The sequence below is a fragment of the Pongo abelii genome, chromosome 13, assembly GCF_028885655.2.
Source record: "Pongo abelii isolate AG06213 chromosome 13, NHGRI_mPonAbe1-v2.0_pri, whole genome shotgun sequence".
NCBI lineage: Eukaryota > Metazoa > Chordata > Mammalia > Primates > Hominidae > Pongo > Pongo abelii.
The window spans coordinates 128,264,350-128,280,592 of NC_071998.2; the positions used below are offsets into that span (position 1 = coordinate 128,264,350).

At 51.3% G+C, this 16,243-nt stretch overlaps 1 protein-coding gene and 1 long non-coding RNA gene across 2 annotated transcripts in view; both read left to right on the top strand.

The window, feature by feature from the left end:
- The first annotated feature begins 430 nt into the window (after positions 1-430).
- LOC134759810 (uncharacterized) lies at positions 431-11,822 on the top strand. The gene is made up of 3 exons (XR_010136628.1): positions 431-549; positions 2,937-3,046; positions 11,748-11,822. It is a non-coding gene; the product is annotated as an uncharacterized LOC134759810 (long non-coding RNA).
- Positions 11,823-15,603: 3,781 nt separating this feature from the next.
- The window catches only part of TRAF2 (TNF receptor associated factor 2), a 38,842-nt gene continuing 38,202 nt past the window's right edge, over positions 15,604-16,243 (top strand). The window contains exon 1 of the mRNA XM_003777497.4: positions 15,604-15,668. The gene's annotated coding sequence lies outside the window, so the exon portion shown is untranslated. The remainder of the gene's footprint in view (positions 15,669-16,243) is intronic.

The following is a 16,243-nucleotide window of genomic DNA, read 5'->3' on the forward strand; positions in this document are numbered from 1 at the left end:
CTTTTTTTTGTTTTTGAGGCAGGGTCTCACACTGTTGCCTGGGCTGGAATGCAGTGGCGCGATCTTGGCTCACTGCAACCTCCGCCTCCTGGGTTCAAGCAATTCTCCTGCCTCAGCCTCCCAAGTAGCCAGGACTACAGGCACATGCCACCAAGCCCAGCTAATTTTTGTATTTTTAGTAGAGACGGGGTTTCACCATATTGCCCAGGATGGTCTCGAACTCTTGACCTCGTGATCTGCCCGATTCGGCCTCCCAAAGTGCTGGGATTACAGGTGTGCCCAGCCAATATCTCAGTTTTCATAACTAATCTAGGTAATCTGTTAAAAATAAGTATATTAGTACACACAATGCCAATGTGCCCAAAATAAATAAATAAATACATACATTACGTAAATGTAAATCGGATAAATTCTTTTTTTGCGACAGAGTCTCACTCCGTCTGTTGCCCAAGCTTGAGTGCATTGGCATGATGTCAGCTCACTGCAACCTTCACCTCCTGGGTTCAAGCGATTCTCCTGCCTCAGCCCCCCGAGTAGCCAGGACTACAGGTATGCCATCACACCTGGCTAAATTTTGTATTTTTAGTAGAGACGGTGTTTCACCATGTTGGCCAGGCTGGTCTCGAGCTCCTGACCTCAGGTAATCCACCACCTCAGCCTCCCAAAGTCACACCTGGGATTACAGGTGTGAGACACCAAGCCCAGCCAATTAATTCTTATAAATGAACTTTTCATGTACTTTAAATCTTAAAGTTGTGTTATGTTAAATAACAGATGTTCTTTAAGTGTGTGGATCATTTCCAAATAACATGTGCTTCTGATGAGAAAAAATATAAGAAAGGCATAAAATGTGATCTTTATTTTTTTAAAGAATAATTTTTTCTAATTTGGAGGTTATTTAAAGGTCATTTCCAAATATGAAATAAGATAGGAATAAGTAAGCAGGAAAGAGAAATGTGAAGTTATGGATGTGAAGATATATTTTGGTAAGTAAGTTTATAAAAAAGAAATGGCCAGGCACAGTGGCTCATGCCTGTAATCCCAACATTTTGGGAGGCCAGGGCAGGCGGATCACAAGGTCAGGAGTTTGAGGCCAGCCTGCCAATATGGTGAAACCCCATCTCTACTAAAAATACAAAACAGCCAGGCGTGGTGGCGGGTGCCTGTAGTCCCAGCTACTCAGGAAACTGAGGCAGGAGAATCGCTTGAACCTGGGAGGCGGAGTTTGCAGCAAGCCAAGGTTGTGCCACTGCACTCCAGCCTGGACAACAGAACGAGACTCTCTGTCACAAAAAAAAAAAAAAAAAGAAAGAAAGAAAAGAAAAGACAGAGATAATAATTTTAAATGAGAATCACATATGGTAAATGTTTGTCCTAAAATGACTGGTTATTTAAGAAAAAGAAACTGGCCAGGTGTGGTGGCTCATGCCTGTAATCCCAGCGCTTTGGAAGGCTGAGGCAAGGTGGATCACTTGAGCTCAAGAGTTCAAGACCAGCCTGGGCAACATGGTGATACCCCATCTCTACAAAAAATACAAAAATTAGCTGACCATGGTGGCGCACACTTGTAGTTCCAGCTAATTGGGAGGCTGAATTTGGAAGATCACCTGAGCCTGGGAGGTGGAGACTGCCGTGAGCCAAGATCGAGCCACTGCACTACAGCCTGGGCAACAGAGTCAGGCCCTGTCTCAAAAAAAAAAAAAAAGAAAGAGAAAGATAAGGAAAGAAAGCGGAACCATAGGACAAAACAGAAAGTCCAAGCATGTCATCAATTGTCTGAGTAAGTTCTTGTTTTTTGAGATGGAGTCTTGCTCTGTTGCCCAGGCTGGAGTATAGTGGCACAGTCTCAGCTCACTGCAACCTCCGCCTTCCAGGTTCAAGTGATTCTCCTGCCTCAGCCTCCTGAGTGGCTGGGATTATAGGCACACACCACTATTCCTGGCTAGTTTTTGTATTTTTAGTAGAGAAGGGTTTTGCCATGTTGGCCAGGCCGGTCTTGAACTCCTGACCTCAGGTGAGCCTCAGCCTCCCAAAGTGCTGGGATTACAGGCATGAGCCACCACGCCTGGTCTGGTCTGAGTAAGTTTTGATAAGACTTGTGAAAAGGGAATTTATGAAAGGTATTTTGTGTGTAAGTTAGCTATAATTAGAAGGAAATTATTCGTAAGTCTTTCTAAATATTGATCTTTTCTATTAAAAATACACTAATACAAAACTAAAAAAAATTGGTCACCTATGTCATACATTACTTTTGAAGTCTTTTTTTTTTTCCAGGGACAGAGTCTCCCTCTCTTGCCCAGGCTGGAGTGCAGTGGCACGACCTTGCAAACTCTGCCTCCTGGATTCAAGTGATTCTCCTGCCTCAGCCTCTCGAGTAGCTGGGACTACAGGTGCTCACCACCATGCCCAGCTAATTTTTGTATTTTTAGTAGAGACAGGGTTTCACCATATTGGCCAGGCCAGTGTCGAACTCCTGACCTTGTGATCCACCCACCTCAGCCTCTCAAAGTATTGGGATTACAGGCGTGAGCCTCCACACCTGATCAGAAGTTTTTTGATTATCACTCTGGTTACTATGATTCTATTTTTATTAAGTGTTTTGAATCTTTCGACATCTTTGACTGGCTTCCCCAGGATCAATATCCTAAGTTAAGTCTTTTTGACCTAAATTTAACTTTGCGATTTTCCATTTCGGTTAATGAAGAGCCTCAAAGAATATGTCTCATCTTGTAGAGATACTAAATGATAAGACTTATTTGATAAGTTGTCAAATGATAACACTAAATTTTTCAGTTATATTTATTAGTATTTATTGGTATAAATGTTCCACAAATAATAAAAATTCATGAAAATTTAATGTTAGTCATAATTTTGGTTATGTTGAACTTTTCCTAAAGTTATATTTGTATAGATATGTTTTTGTTTGTTTATTATAGACAGGGTCTCTGTTGCCCAGGCTGGATGGAGTGTACTGGCATGATTATGGCTCACTGCCGCCTCAAAATCTTAGACTCAAGAAATCCTCCCACCTCAGCCTCCCAAGCAGGTAGGACTATAAATGTGCCAACACCCAGGTAATTTATTTTATTTTTATTATAGGTGGGGTCTTGCTATATTGCCCAGCCTGGTCTCAAACTCTTGGCCAAAAGTGATCCTGTCACCTCAGCCTCCCAAGTTACTGGGATTACAGACATGATTCACCACACCTGGCTCTGGATATGTTATTAATATATTCTAAAAATTATATGAAATTTATAAAAGTCTGATGGCCCTGATGTGACACTGGTAGTCATCATTCTGGTTGCTATCTTAACATGCTGCATGTGGAAGTAACTAAGTTTCCTTGTCACTTGGGAACTGTCATCAGATTTTTAACTGTGGCTATTTTAAGTTTTTATCATTCACAATGGTTTTCTGAAAGCATTTGGAATAAGGTACAGTCCAAAATTGTTTTTCATGGAAAAGACTCTAACAGGTACTCTTGAACACAGATTTCTGATAACTTTTTTTCTCTGAGACAGAGTCTCGCTTTGTAGCCCAGGCTGGAGTGCAGTGGCGTGATCTCGGCTCACTGCAAGCTCCGCCTCCCGAGTTCACGCCATTCTCCTGCCTCAGCCTCCTGAGTAGCCGGGACTACAGGCGCCCGCCACCGTGCCCGGCTAATTTTTTTTGTATTTTTAGTAGAGATGGGGTTTCACCGTGGTCTCAATCTCCTGACCTCGTGATCCGCCCGCCTCAGCCTCCAAAAGTGCTGGGATTACAGGCGTGAGCCACCACGCCTGGCAGATTTCTGATAACTTTAAGGTCAATGAACTAAATTAAAACTTTCAGAACTGCAATAAAGAAACTGATGGGGCTGGGTGCAGTGGCTCAAGCCTGTAATCCAGACTGCCTGATGTCATGACCAGAGACATTCAAACTACAAATCAGGAGGAGAAGCTGATGCTTAAATGCTGTAGATGGCTTTCCCAAGACAAAGGAATGAGACTCCACATCATAACAAAACCTTTATCCCTCTTAATGGTACCTTTCCATTTTGCAGGGTAATGCTGTGAAATTTCACAATCAGTGCCTTCTGCTGGTAGCTTAATGGAACCTAAACTAAGCAATCCTTGAGTGGTCATTGGTTAAATAAGAAAATGTCTGTCACCGCCGATACTACATGCCGTACCTACATAAGTTCCTCTAAGAAAAGTTGAGACCCTGATACACAAAATAAGAAGAGCAGGCCACGTAACTGCACCAGGTTTCGCCTAATTTCCTAGGGCCATTCGACTTACTCAATTCACATCCTTCCCCACCATCTGTGTCAGCTGCTGCACCACCTGCAGTGAGAAGCACCCGTCAGGCCCCGGGACCCTCCCCGGCTCCGCCACAATGAAGACACATGGACATCACACCCACGGACAGTGCAGCCCTCTCTCTGGACATCTGTCCTTCCTACTTTTTGGCAGAAAATGTTCCCTCCTCTCTTATTACATATTGGCACCCAGTGTGATGGTAGCAGGTTCTGTTATTTTTATTTTTTATGTTTTTATTACTGTTTTTGAGACAAGGCCTTGCTCTGTTTCCCAGGTTGTGGCTCACTGCATCCTTTACCTCCTGGGCTCCAGTGATCCTCCTGCCTCAGCCTCCAAGTAGCTGGGACTACAATCACATGCCACCATGCCCAACCAATTTTTTTTTTTTGACACATAGTCTCGCTTTATCGCCCAGGCTGGAGTGCAGTGCACAATCTTGGCTCACTGCAAGCTCCTCCTCCCGGGTTTATGCGATTCTCCTGCCTCAGCCTCCCAAGTAGCTGGGACTACAATCACATGCCACCATGCCCAACCAATTTTTTTTTTTTTTGACACATAGTCTCGCTTTATCGCCCAGGCTGGAGTGCAGTGCGCAATCTTGGCTCACTGCAAGCTCCACCTCCTGGGTTTATGCGATTCTCCTGCCTCAGCCTCCCAAGTAGCTGGGATTATAGGCACCTGCCACCATGCCTGGCTAATTTTTTTGTATTTTTAGTAGAGACGAGGTTTCACCATGTTGGTCAGGCTCATCTCAAACTCCTGACCTCAGGTGATCTGCCCACCTCAGCCTCCCAAAGTGCTGGGATTACAGGCGTGAGCCACCATGCCTGGCCAGTCTTTCCTGTTTTTCAACTCATGTTCTTTCTGATTTTGGGAGATTTCCTCAATGTATAACCTTTCTACTTAACATTTTTCTTAACTTCAATATCACATTTTTTATTTATAAGAGCTCCCTCTTATATTCCTTCTTTCTTTCTCTTTCTTTTCCTTTCTTTCCTTTTTTCTCTCTTTCCTTTCTCTTTTTTTAAATACAGGATCTGGCTGTGTTGCCCAGTTGGTGTGCAGTGGTGCGATTTCGGCTCACTGAAGCCTCCACCTCCTGGGCTCCAGTGATCCTCCTGCCTCAGCCTCCCAGGTAGCTGGGATTATAGGCATGCACCACCACATCTGACTTCTCTTATATTCTCTTAAGTTCTTTTTATAGCATTGAATTTTATAGCATTCTATTTCACAAATTCTTCTCTTTTTTCTTCCATTACTAATTTGGTTCTTCTCACATTCTCCTCTGGTGCCTGTACCCTCCCTCTCCACTCTTTTGTTTGGTTCAGGGCTCTGTTTTCTCCCTGTGTCTGGCAATCCTTGCTGAGGCCAGCCCACATGCAGAGCAGCCTTCTGTGCCTGGCGGGACTTTCCAATATTAATTCCACTGCAGGATGATGGGGTGGGACAGGGCCATTTCTGCTGGGGTCCCAGAGGGCAACATGGTCCCAGCCATGGGGAAGTGGCCTCCCCACTGCCAGCCTCCAGTGAGCCAAGGGAGAAGAGCTGAGCCTGGTGCCACTGAGGCTGGAGAGCCCCCAGATCCACTGTCTCCTGCCTGCTGTGGGAGTGAGGATGGGAAAGTCGCCTGGCAGTGCTGGCTGATGGGGGGAAGTTCTGGGGGTCCCAGACAGTTCTGGAGGCTTAAGCTCCAGTAGGCAGCCCTGCTGTGCAGCAACTCCCAAGGCCTCTCTGTCCACTGTCAGCACAACTTGCCCTCTTTTTTTTTTTTTTTTCGAGGCGGAGTCTCGCTCTGTCTCCCAGGCTGGAGTGCAGTGCTGCCATCTCAGCTCACTGCAACCTCCTCCGCCTCCTGGGTTCAAGTGATTCTCGTGCCTCTGCCTTCCCAGTAGCTCCCTCTGTCACCCAGGCTGGAGTGCAATGGTACAATCTTGGCTCACTGCAACCCCCGCCTCCTGGGTTCAAGCAATTCTCCTGCCTCAGCCTCCCACATAGCTGGGATTACAGGTGCCCGCCAACACACTTGGGTAATTTTTGTATTTTTAGCAGAGACGGGGTTTCACCACATTGGCCAGGCTGGTCTTGAATTCCTGACCGCAGGTGATCCACACGCCTTGGCCTCCCAAAGTGCTGGGATAATAGGCGTGAGCCACCGTGCCCGGCCTGGCTCCTGTCTTCGACAGCAAAACGGGACATTGGTTGTATAATCATCACTGTGTGGGGCCACTTGGGAGTTTTCATTTGAATTTACAATTATTTTGACTGCAGAGAAATCTGAATGTCACTAGGATCACCTTAAAAAAAACAAAAAAAAAAAACAAAGACACAGACAGAATCACAATGTCTAGAATGTTCTGTGAAGTGGAAGTTTTATAAACCAAACATTATGTCCTGTGGTCGAGGTTCTCCCTAACTTTGTGTATCTGTGGCTTTAAGTGAAAGACAGTTTTCAAAATTCAAGTGAATAAGGTGTTTTCTGATTGACCACGAGGAAAAATAGGTGGATAAACACAGCTGGAGTATCATGACAACAAGAAAAAGATCAATTTTGACAAAGCTGTCCAACTTGCAGATGTTAAAACTCAAAGCCATGCCGGGCGCGGTGGCTCACACCTGTAATCCCAGCACTTTGGGAGACCAAGGCGGGTGGATCACGAGGTCAGGAGATAGAGACCATCCTGGCCAACACGGTAAAACCCCATCTCTACTAAAATATACAAAAAAAAAAAAAAAAAAATTAGCCGGGCGTGGTAGCGGGCGCCTGTAGTCCCAGCTACTTGGGAGGCTGAGGCAGGAGAATGGTGTGAACCCAGGAGGTGGAGCTTGCAGTGAGCCAAAATCCCGCCACTGCACTCCAGCCTGGGCAACAGAGCAAGACTCCGTCTCAAAAACAAAACAAAACAAAACAAAAAAAACAAAAAAAAAACAACCTCAAAGCCAGAAACTGGACTATAGTGTTATCATTAACACAAAAAAACAATAGGTTTGGCTCACGCCTATAATCCTGGCACTTTGGGAGGCTGAAGCAGGTGGATCACCTGAGGTCAGGAGTTCGAGACCACGAGACCAGCCTGACCAACACGGTGAAACCCCATCTCTACTAAAAATACAAAATTGCTGGGTGTGGTGGCAGGCGCCTGTAATCCCAGCTACTTGGGAGGTTGAGAGAGGAGAATCGCTTGAACCCAGGAGGCAGAGGTTGCAGTGAGCCAAGATCTCACCATTGCACTCCAGCCTAGGCAAAAAGAACAAAACTTCATCTCAAACAAACAAACAAAAAACCAACAAAAAACACCCAATATGTTGGCTAGGCAGTGGCTCACACCTGTAACCCAGGACTTTGGGAGGCCAAGGCAGGAGGACTGCTTAAGCTCAGGAGTTCAAGACCAGCCTGGGCAACACAGTAAGACTCCATCTCTAATGCAAACTTAAAAAAAAAAAAATTAGCTGAATGAGGTGGGGTTTGGTGGCTCATGTCTGTCATCCCAGCACTTTGGGAGGCTGAGGTGGGCAGATCACTTGAGGCCAGGAGTTTGAGACCAGCCTGGCCAACATGGCGAAAACCCGTCTCTACTAAAAATACAAAAAATTAGCCAGGCGTGATGGCTCACACCTGTAGTCCCAGCTACTCAGGAGGCTGAGGCTGGAGAATCGCTTGAACCTGGGAAGCAGAGGTTGCAGTGAGCCAAGATCACGCCACTGCACTCCAGCCTGGGCGACAGAGCAAGACTCCATCTCAGAAAAAAAAAAAAAAAAAAAAAAAAAATTCCATTACTTTTTTTTTTTTTTTTTTTTTTGTAGGGACAGAATATCGCTCTGTCACCCAGACTGGGGTACAGTGGCACAGTAATAGCTCACAGCAGCCTTGAACTCCTGGATTCAAGCCATCCTCCTGCCTCACCCTTCCAAGTAGCTGGGACTACAGGTGCATACCACTACATCTAGTTAGAAAACGTCCATTACAGCCGGGCACGGTGGCTCATGCCTGTAATCCCAGCACTTTGGGAGGCCCAGGTGGGAGGATCACTTCAGGTCAGGCGTTCGAGACCAGCCTGGCCAACATGGTGAAACCCTGTCTCTACTAAAAATACAAAACTTAGCTGGGCATGCTGCCATGTGCCTGTAATCCTAGCTATTTGGGAGGCTGAGGCAGGAGAATCACTTAAACCTGGGAGGTGGAAATTGCAGTGAGCTGAGATTGTGCCATTGCACTCCAGCCTGGGTGAAGAAGCGAGACTCTATCTCAAAAAACAACAACAACAAAAAATGTCCATTTCATTAATGTATTTTTCCAAAAGCAAAGGGGGAAGGGTACTTATACCATCATATTAGTTTTAATTAATTAATTAATTTATTTATTTTTTAAACAGAGTTTTGCTCGCCACCCAGGCTGGGGTGCTGTGGTGTGATCTTGGCCTACTGCAACCTCCGCCTCCCAGGTTCAAGTGATTCCTGTGCCTCAGCCTCCAGAGTAGCTGGGACTACAACGTGAGCCACCACGCCTGGCTAATTTTTTGTATTTTTAGTAGAGATGGGTTTTCGCCATGTTGGCCAGGCTGGTCTCAAACTCCTGGCCTCAAGTGATCCACCTGCCTCAGCCTCCCAAAGTGCTGGGATTACAGGTGTGAGCCGTGTCCACCGGTAATGGAAATTTTAATCCATCGCTTTTGTATTGTAGTTTATTTAGTGCATTTTTTTATTTTTGAGACAGGGTCTTGCTCTGTTGCCCAGGCTGGAGTGCAGTGGTGCACACACTGCAACCAGAGCTCACTGCAGCCTTGACCTCCCCAGGCTTAGGTGATCCTCTCACCTCAGCCTCCCCAGTAGCTTGGGCTACAGGAACATACCACCATTCTGGGCTAATTTTTGTATTGTTTGTAGAGATGGGGTTTTGCTATGTTGCCCAGGCTGGTCTCAGACTCCCGGGCTCAAGTGATCCTCCTGCCTCAGCTGAGTAGCTGGGATGACAGTTGCATGCTACCATGCCCGGCTAAATGTTGTATTTTTAGTAGACAGGATTTCACCACGTTGGTCAGGCTGGTCTCGAACTCCTGACCTCATGATCCGCCCGCCTTGGCCTCCCAAATTGCTGGGATGGCACCAGCTTTTTTTTTTTTAACTGGCATGTTGTGCAGATGTGGTTCAGGAGGGTGAGCCAGTGGCCCACGTCATCTCCAGGTTTCTCCGCCAGCAATGACACCCCACCTTGGGGAGCAACTTCCCTTAGGCCCAGCTAGCTGCAGAATGGGGTAGTTGGAGGGAACCTAGAAGGACCTAAGCGCAGGGCTCTGGCAGGTGAGCACAGCATGGGGAGGTGCCAGGTGGAGAGGCGGGCAGGGAAGCAGGGAACGATGGTGGAAACATGGCGGCCCAGGGGCAGAGGTTGCAGATAGTCCCAGTTGCCCTGGTCCTGAGACCAAGGGGCGAGAGCTAAAAAAGTGGGAGGCCCCCCTGGGGAGGGTGGCGGTAGGGCTGGGAGAATGCGGCTGTGGCAGGGTGGGCGGGGACCTTCCAGCCACCTGGAGCATCCTGGGTGGAGGGTTGGGTGGCCTTGGCCAGATGGTCACATTTGCTGGGACCAAGTGTGAGCACAGCCCTCTAGAGTTTGAGGGTGTGAAGTGCAACCGTGGTGACTGGTCCTGGCCGGTCAGGAGGTGGGGGCAGAGTCATGGCTCACTCCAGCCTAAACCTCCTGGGCTCAAGCAATTCTCCCACCTCAGCCACCCAGGTAGCTGGGGCTACAGGCGTGCACCATCGCGCCCAGCTATTTTTTTTTTTTTTTTTTTGAGACAGAGTTTGGCTCTTATTGCCCAGGCTGGAATGCAATGGTGCAATCTCAGCCACAACCTCTGCCTCCCAGGGTCAAGCGATTCTCCTGCCTCAGCCTCCCAAGTAGCTGGGATTACAGGTGTGCACCACCACGCCGGGCTAATTTTTGTATTTTTAGTAGAGACGGGGTTTCTCCATGTTGGTCAGGTTGGTCTCGAACTCCCAACCTCAGGTGATCCGCCTGCCTTGGCCTCCCAAAGTGCTGGGATTACAGGCGTGAGCCACCACACCCGGCCTAATTTTTGCATTTTTTGTAGAGACGGAGGTTTCACTATATTGCCCAGGCTGGTCTTGAACTCCTGAGCTCAAGTGATCCAGCCTTGGCCTCCCAAAGTGCTGGGATTACAGGTGTGAATCTTTTATTACTTTCTTGTGTGTCCTTCCCAAGTTCACAGAAAACACAAGCTGACAGAAATCCATTCTTTCCCATGGTTGCTGGCACGGATGCTGCTGTGTGACAGCACAAGTTCACGTGCTTGAGGGTCTCCTGGCTGCAGCCAGCTCCAGGCCTGCCCTGGACAGGCGGGCTTCAGATTCCCCCCAAGGTTCTATGCCATTGAGTTGGAGGACAAGAGCTTCCCCACTGTCTGGCGTCGAAGCAAACCTGCCTCCAGGTCCCACCCCTCCCCAGGCCTTTCTCCTTTTATCAGGGGTTGCCCTGGGGGAGCCCCCCTGGGGAGCTGATGAGAAGGGAGCCTCTGTGCCCTGTGCACTGGCCTGAGGGGGTGAGGCCAGGGCTGGGGCTGCTGCAGGGGACTCTGGCCCAGAGCTGCAGCTGCCTTCCTGGAAACACTCCTGTCAGATGACTGCAGAGTGAGAGTGAAACCAGCTTCCCTCGGCGGCTGCAGCACAGGGCTGACATGCAAACGTCTGAAAAAAAGAGGCAAGCTCTTGGTGTGAGCAAGTGGACTGCAGCTATTTGAGGTGGGCACTTCCCCTGGGGACAGCATCAGGCACACAAGGATGTCCCTTGTTCACGGTCCCGTGGGGGGTCCAGCTCGGACATTCTGCCTCCTGGCTCCATCTGCAAGTTGGGCTCTGTCATCCCAAGACCTGAATAAAAGGACATGAGGTGTGAGCCTTCGAGGGTGCCAACCACGCCCAAGGGAAGCCAGGCATCCACAGAGCCCTGCTGGGCACAGATGGCAGACACAGCCACTGGATTTCAGACGCATCCACAGAGCCCTGCTGGGCACAGAGGGCAGATGCAGCCACTGGATTTCAGACGCATCCACAGAGCCCTGCTGGGCACAGGGCAGATGCCAGTGGCACGGCGGCCCCTCACCCCCCGTGCTCTGCAGGCCCAGTGGGTAGCTGTGGGGTCCTCCCTGGCCAGGTCAGTGAGTGGCTGGCACCCACGGCAGCATCTGCTGTGGTCCATGGTCATGCCGCCCCTCCAGGGACACTGGCACCCTCCAGTCAGGACACGGAGCCCAGGACAGCAGCTGCATGTGTCCATCTCCAGGTTCCAACTGCTGCCCTCCTTCCTGCTCCTGCAACCCCCGTCCTCAGGCAGTGGGAAGGCGCTGGGGCTTCTCCTGAGACTGCCCGGGGACGTCCCCTCCCCCTGCCCCTGCTGGAGGCCTGGGTGGCTGACTTTTGCTTTCTTTTCGGCAGGAAGGAGCCCACGTGGGAATCCCCTGAGCTGCGCCATGGCCAGAGTGAGTCACCCCTTTCCAGCCAGCAAACAAGGCGAGTCCCCAGGTCAAGGTGTCACAGCTTCCAAGCTGGTGGGCGGGGTGGGGAGGCCGCTTCCCAATCAGTGTGTGCCTCTGCCTCTCATCAGGCTGGTATCAACTTGCTAGGCCTTGCAGGCCTGTCATCACAATCAACATTATTATTATTATTATTATTATTATTATTATTTAGACAGAGTCTTGCTCTGTCGCCCAGGATGGAGTGCAGTGGCGCAATCCTGGCTCACTGCAACCTCTGCCTCCCAGGTTCAAGCAATTCTCCTGCCTCAGCCTCCCGAGTAGCTGGGATTACAGGCATGCCACTATGTCCAGATAATTTTTGTATTTTAGTAGAGACGGGGTTTCACCACCTTGGCCAGGCTGGTCTTGAACTCCTGACCTCAGATGATCTGCCCACTTCAGCCTCCCAAAGTGCTGGGATTACAGGCATGAGCCACCACACCCAGCGAGTTTTTTTTTTTTTAAGTGTGTGTGCCAATCTTCTGGAAACAGAGCAGTATAAATTAAACAAAGGCATTTTCATGAGAGCAGCACTGGGGCAAGTCCTCTGAGACTGGGTGGCATGGGACAGTCATCCTGGCCACTGCCTGCTCTCGAGGGCTGTTGCCAAGCTTGGGAAACCTTTTCTGGACTTGGGGTGGGGCTGAGGTGGTCTCAGACTCAGCCCTTCAACACTGTCATCATCCAGGACCAGTGAGGTGTGTCACCCCAAGTTGGAGGTCACTGTCTGAAAGCTGTTAGAATGACTTTCCCGTTACCCTGAAGGAAGTAGAGTGTCCCAAAACAGGTGAACCCCTCCCAAAAAACAGGTGAACCCCTTCTTTTTTCTTTGAGATGGAGTCTTGCTCTGTCACCCAGGGTGGAGTGCAGTGGCACAATCTCGGCTCACTGCAACCTCTGCCTCCCTGGTTCAAGCGATTTTCCTGCCTCAGTCTCCTGAGTAGTTGGGATTACAGGCACCTGCCACCATGCCCGGCTAATTTTTGTATTTTTAGTAGAGACGGGGTTTCACCACGTTGGCCAGGCTGGTCTTGAACCCCTGACCTCAGGTGATCCACTCACCTCAGCCTCCCAAAGTGCTGGGATTACAAACATGAGCCACTGTGCCGGGCCTTTTTTTATTTTTATTTTTTGAGATGGAGTCACGCTCTGTTGCCAGGCTGGAGTGCAGTGGCGCAATCTCGGCTCACTGCTACCTACGCCTCCTGGGTTCAAGTGAATCTCCTGCCTCAGCCTCCCAAGTAGCTGGGAGTACAGGCGTGCACCACCATGCCCAGCTAATTTTTGTACTTTTAGTAGAGACGGGGTTTCAACATGTTGGCCAGAATGGTCTCGATCTCTTGACCTCATGATCTGCCCACCTTGGCCTCCCAAAGTGCTGGGGTGAGCCACCGCACCCAGCCTTTTGTATTTTAGTAGAGACAGGGTTTCACCATGTTGGCCGGGCTGGTCTCAAACTCCTGACCTCAGGTGATCTGCTCACCTCGGCCTCCCAAAGTGCTGGGATTACAGGCATGAGCCGCTGTGCCTGGCTGTTTTTTCTTTTTTAAAAGAGACAGGGTCAGCCAGGTGCAGTGGCTCATGCCTGTAATCCTAGCACTTTGGGAGGCCGAGGCAGGCAATTGCCTGAGCTCAGGAGTTCCAGACCAGCCTGGGCAACACGGTGAAACCCTGTCTCTACTAAAATACAAAAAAAAAAAAAAATAGCAGGGCATGGCGGTGTGCGCCTGTAGTCCCAGCTACTCCGGAGGCTTAGGCAGGAGAAATTCTTGAACCCGGGAGGCAGAGGTTGCAGTGAACTGAGATCGCACCACTGCACTCCAGCCTGGGTGACAGAGCAAGACACCGTATCAAAAAAAAAAAAAAAAAGAAAGAGACAGGGTCTCACTCTATGGCGCAGGCTGGAGTGCAGTGGTGCAACCGCAGCTCACTGCAACCTCCACCTCCTGAGCTTTAGTCATCTTCCTGCCTCAGCCTTCCAAGTAGTTGGGACTACAGGTGTGCAGCACCACACCCAGCTTATTTTTTTTCCTTTTTTCAGTAGAGATGGGATTCCACCATGCTGCCCATGCTGGTTTTGAACTCATGGGCTCAAGCAGTCCTCCCGCCTCAGCCTCCCAAAGTGCTGGGATTATAGGCATGAACTGCCACGGGAACCCTTTTTCATCCCGAGCTGGGTGCTGCAGACTCAGGACAGCTTTGAGCCTCCCAGATGCAGCCAGGAGGAGACGCCTCCTTACATCTGAGAGCTCAGTTAGTTACTGGGCTTGAGCAACTTCACTGAGCCTGTAGGTGCGGACTTGGAACATTTCCATGGCTGCTTGCAGCAAACTCAGGGGTGATGACGTTGATGGAATCCGATGGCTTCCTGAGTTCCATCTCAAGGCCTTGCTGTCCCAGGAATGTGGGTTTGGGGCGGAGGGGAATTCCAACTGCAAACCAAGTAACATATATGAAATGTGGCATTGGCGCCTGGGGACAGCGTGGCCCGTGTAAATTATGTAACTTCAAAGCCTGCCCTGTTTTGCAGTGTATTCCATCCTTGAGGAGTCCCGTGGTCTCAGGGTCTGAATGCTTGGAGGAGACTTACCTCCGTGAACGTTTCCTTCTCTGCAAAGCGGGGGGGAAAGGTCTCCATTTCACCAAACGCTAGCTGGAGAGGAGGTGGTGTGTCCAGTGCTAGCCCGTGCACCGCCAGAGAGAACCTGCTGCAGCTCCCGTTCTCTTGGGCAGATGACGGTGCTGCCTCCCCCATGCAGCCCACAGGACTCCTAGGGCAGCCCCTGTTTTGGTCGCCAAGGCCACTGTTTTCGTTTGAGTGTCTGGAGGCCATAGGTTGTGTTTTCACTTGAGGTCGGGAGTTCAAGACCAGCCTGGCCAACATGGTGAAACCTCGTCTCTACCAAAAATACAAATATTAGCCGGGCGTGGTGGTGGGCGCCTGTAATCCCAGCTACTCGGGAGGCTGAGGCAGGAGAATCGCTTGAACTCGGGAGGCGGAGGTTGCGGTGAGTCGAGATCGCGCCACTGCTCTCCAGCCTGGGCGACAGAGTGAGCCTCCGTCTCAAAAAAATAAATAAATAAATAAAGTGCACAACCCAGTAGATTAGCACACCGGCCATGTCGGGCGGCCGTCACCACTGTCTGGTTGCAGAGCATTACCTCACCCCAAAAGGAGACCCCATATCCTTAATACCTTACTTAAGTGTGCAGTATTCTTTTAGTCCTGTTTCTCATAAATGTAACTCAAATTGAGGCCCCGCTCTGCGCCCGGCACCGGGGGAGGCGGAGGGACCCGCAGGTGTCGGGCAGGTGCGGCCGCCCCGCCAGGGCCCCGCGTCCCACGCGCGACGCGCGCCTCGTGGGAACCGGTGTCGCCCGGCCTGGGCTCCCGGCTCACCTCTCGGGTGTGCGGCAGGGGTCTCCGCACCGGGGCCACGGGAGGGGAAGCAAGGGCCTCGCTGTCTCGCGGCACCTGGCGAAGGGACCCAATTGACGCGGACCCTATAGCGCAGCTCCGCACCAGCTCCCCGCACCAGCGCCCCGGAGCGCTCTTTCAGGAAAAATCAGAGGGCGACTTAGGTACCCGGGCCGTCTCAGCGCCGACCAATCGGCGCCCGCTGCGGCTCCTGCGGGCTCGCTGGTTGGCTCCGGCGTCAGTCCGTCAGGCGCGCTCGGAGCCGGGCGTATCTGGCCAATGGCGCTCGCTACGGCTTCCTGAGGGCTCGCTGGTTGGCTCCCATATCCGTCTGTCAGGCGCCCTCGGCGGAGCGGCGGCGGCGGCGGCGCTGGGGGCGGTGGCTGGGCGGGCCTTTAGTTCCGGGCGCGCTGTGACCGTTGGGTGAGGCGGGCGCGGGGTTGGGTGCGGGGTCGGGCGCGGGGTCGGGCGCGGGGTCGGGTGCGGGGTCGAGCGCAGGCGCGGGCACCTCTCAGGGAGACTCCGGGCAGGAGCGGGAGTGGGGGCAACGGAGGCCGCGGGGCGGGGGCGGGGCCCGCCCGAGGGGATTTCTCTGAGCTGCTGGGCCGGAAACCAAGTCCGAACGTGGCTGGCGCGGGAAAGTTCGGGAACGCGCGCGGCCGTGCTCGGAGCAGCGCCGGGACACGGTCCGGGGTTTTGCGCGGGGTCGCGGCTCCCAGTACCGCCTGAGGCCCGTGGGCGGCCTACCCGGCCCTGCCCCGCCCCGGGTCAGCCGCTCCCCCGCGCCCTGTCGCCCCTCCACTCTCAGTTGTGGGCCCCTCTTGTCCCCGAAGCCCCGCACCCTCACCCGGCTGCGTGCTCGGGCGGGTCAGGGGCGCCTCCGACCCCTGAGGCTGCCAGCGCCCCCCAGCCAGGGGTCGGGGAAGACCAGTGAGCCTGGGGGCGGAGCCGACTCTGCTGCCTTCCTGCTGAGTGGCTGGGGAGACCCAGCCTGAGCC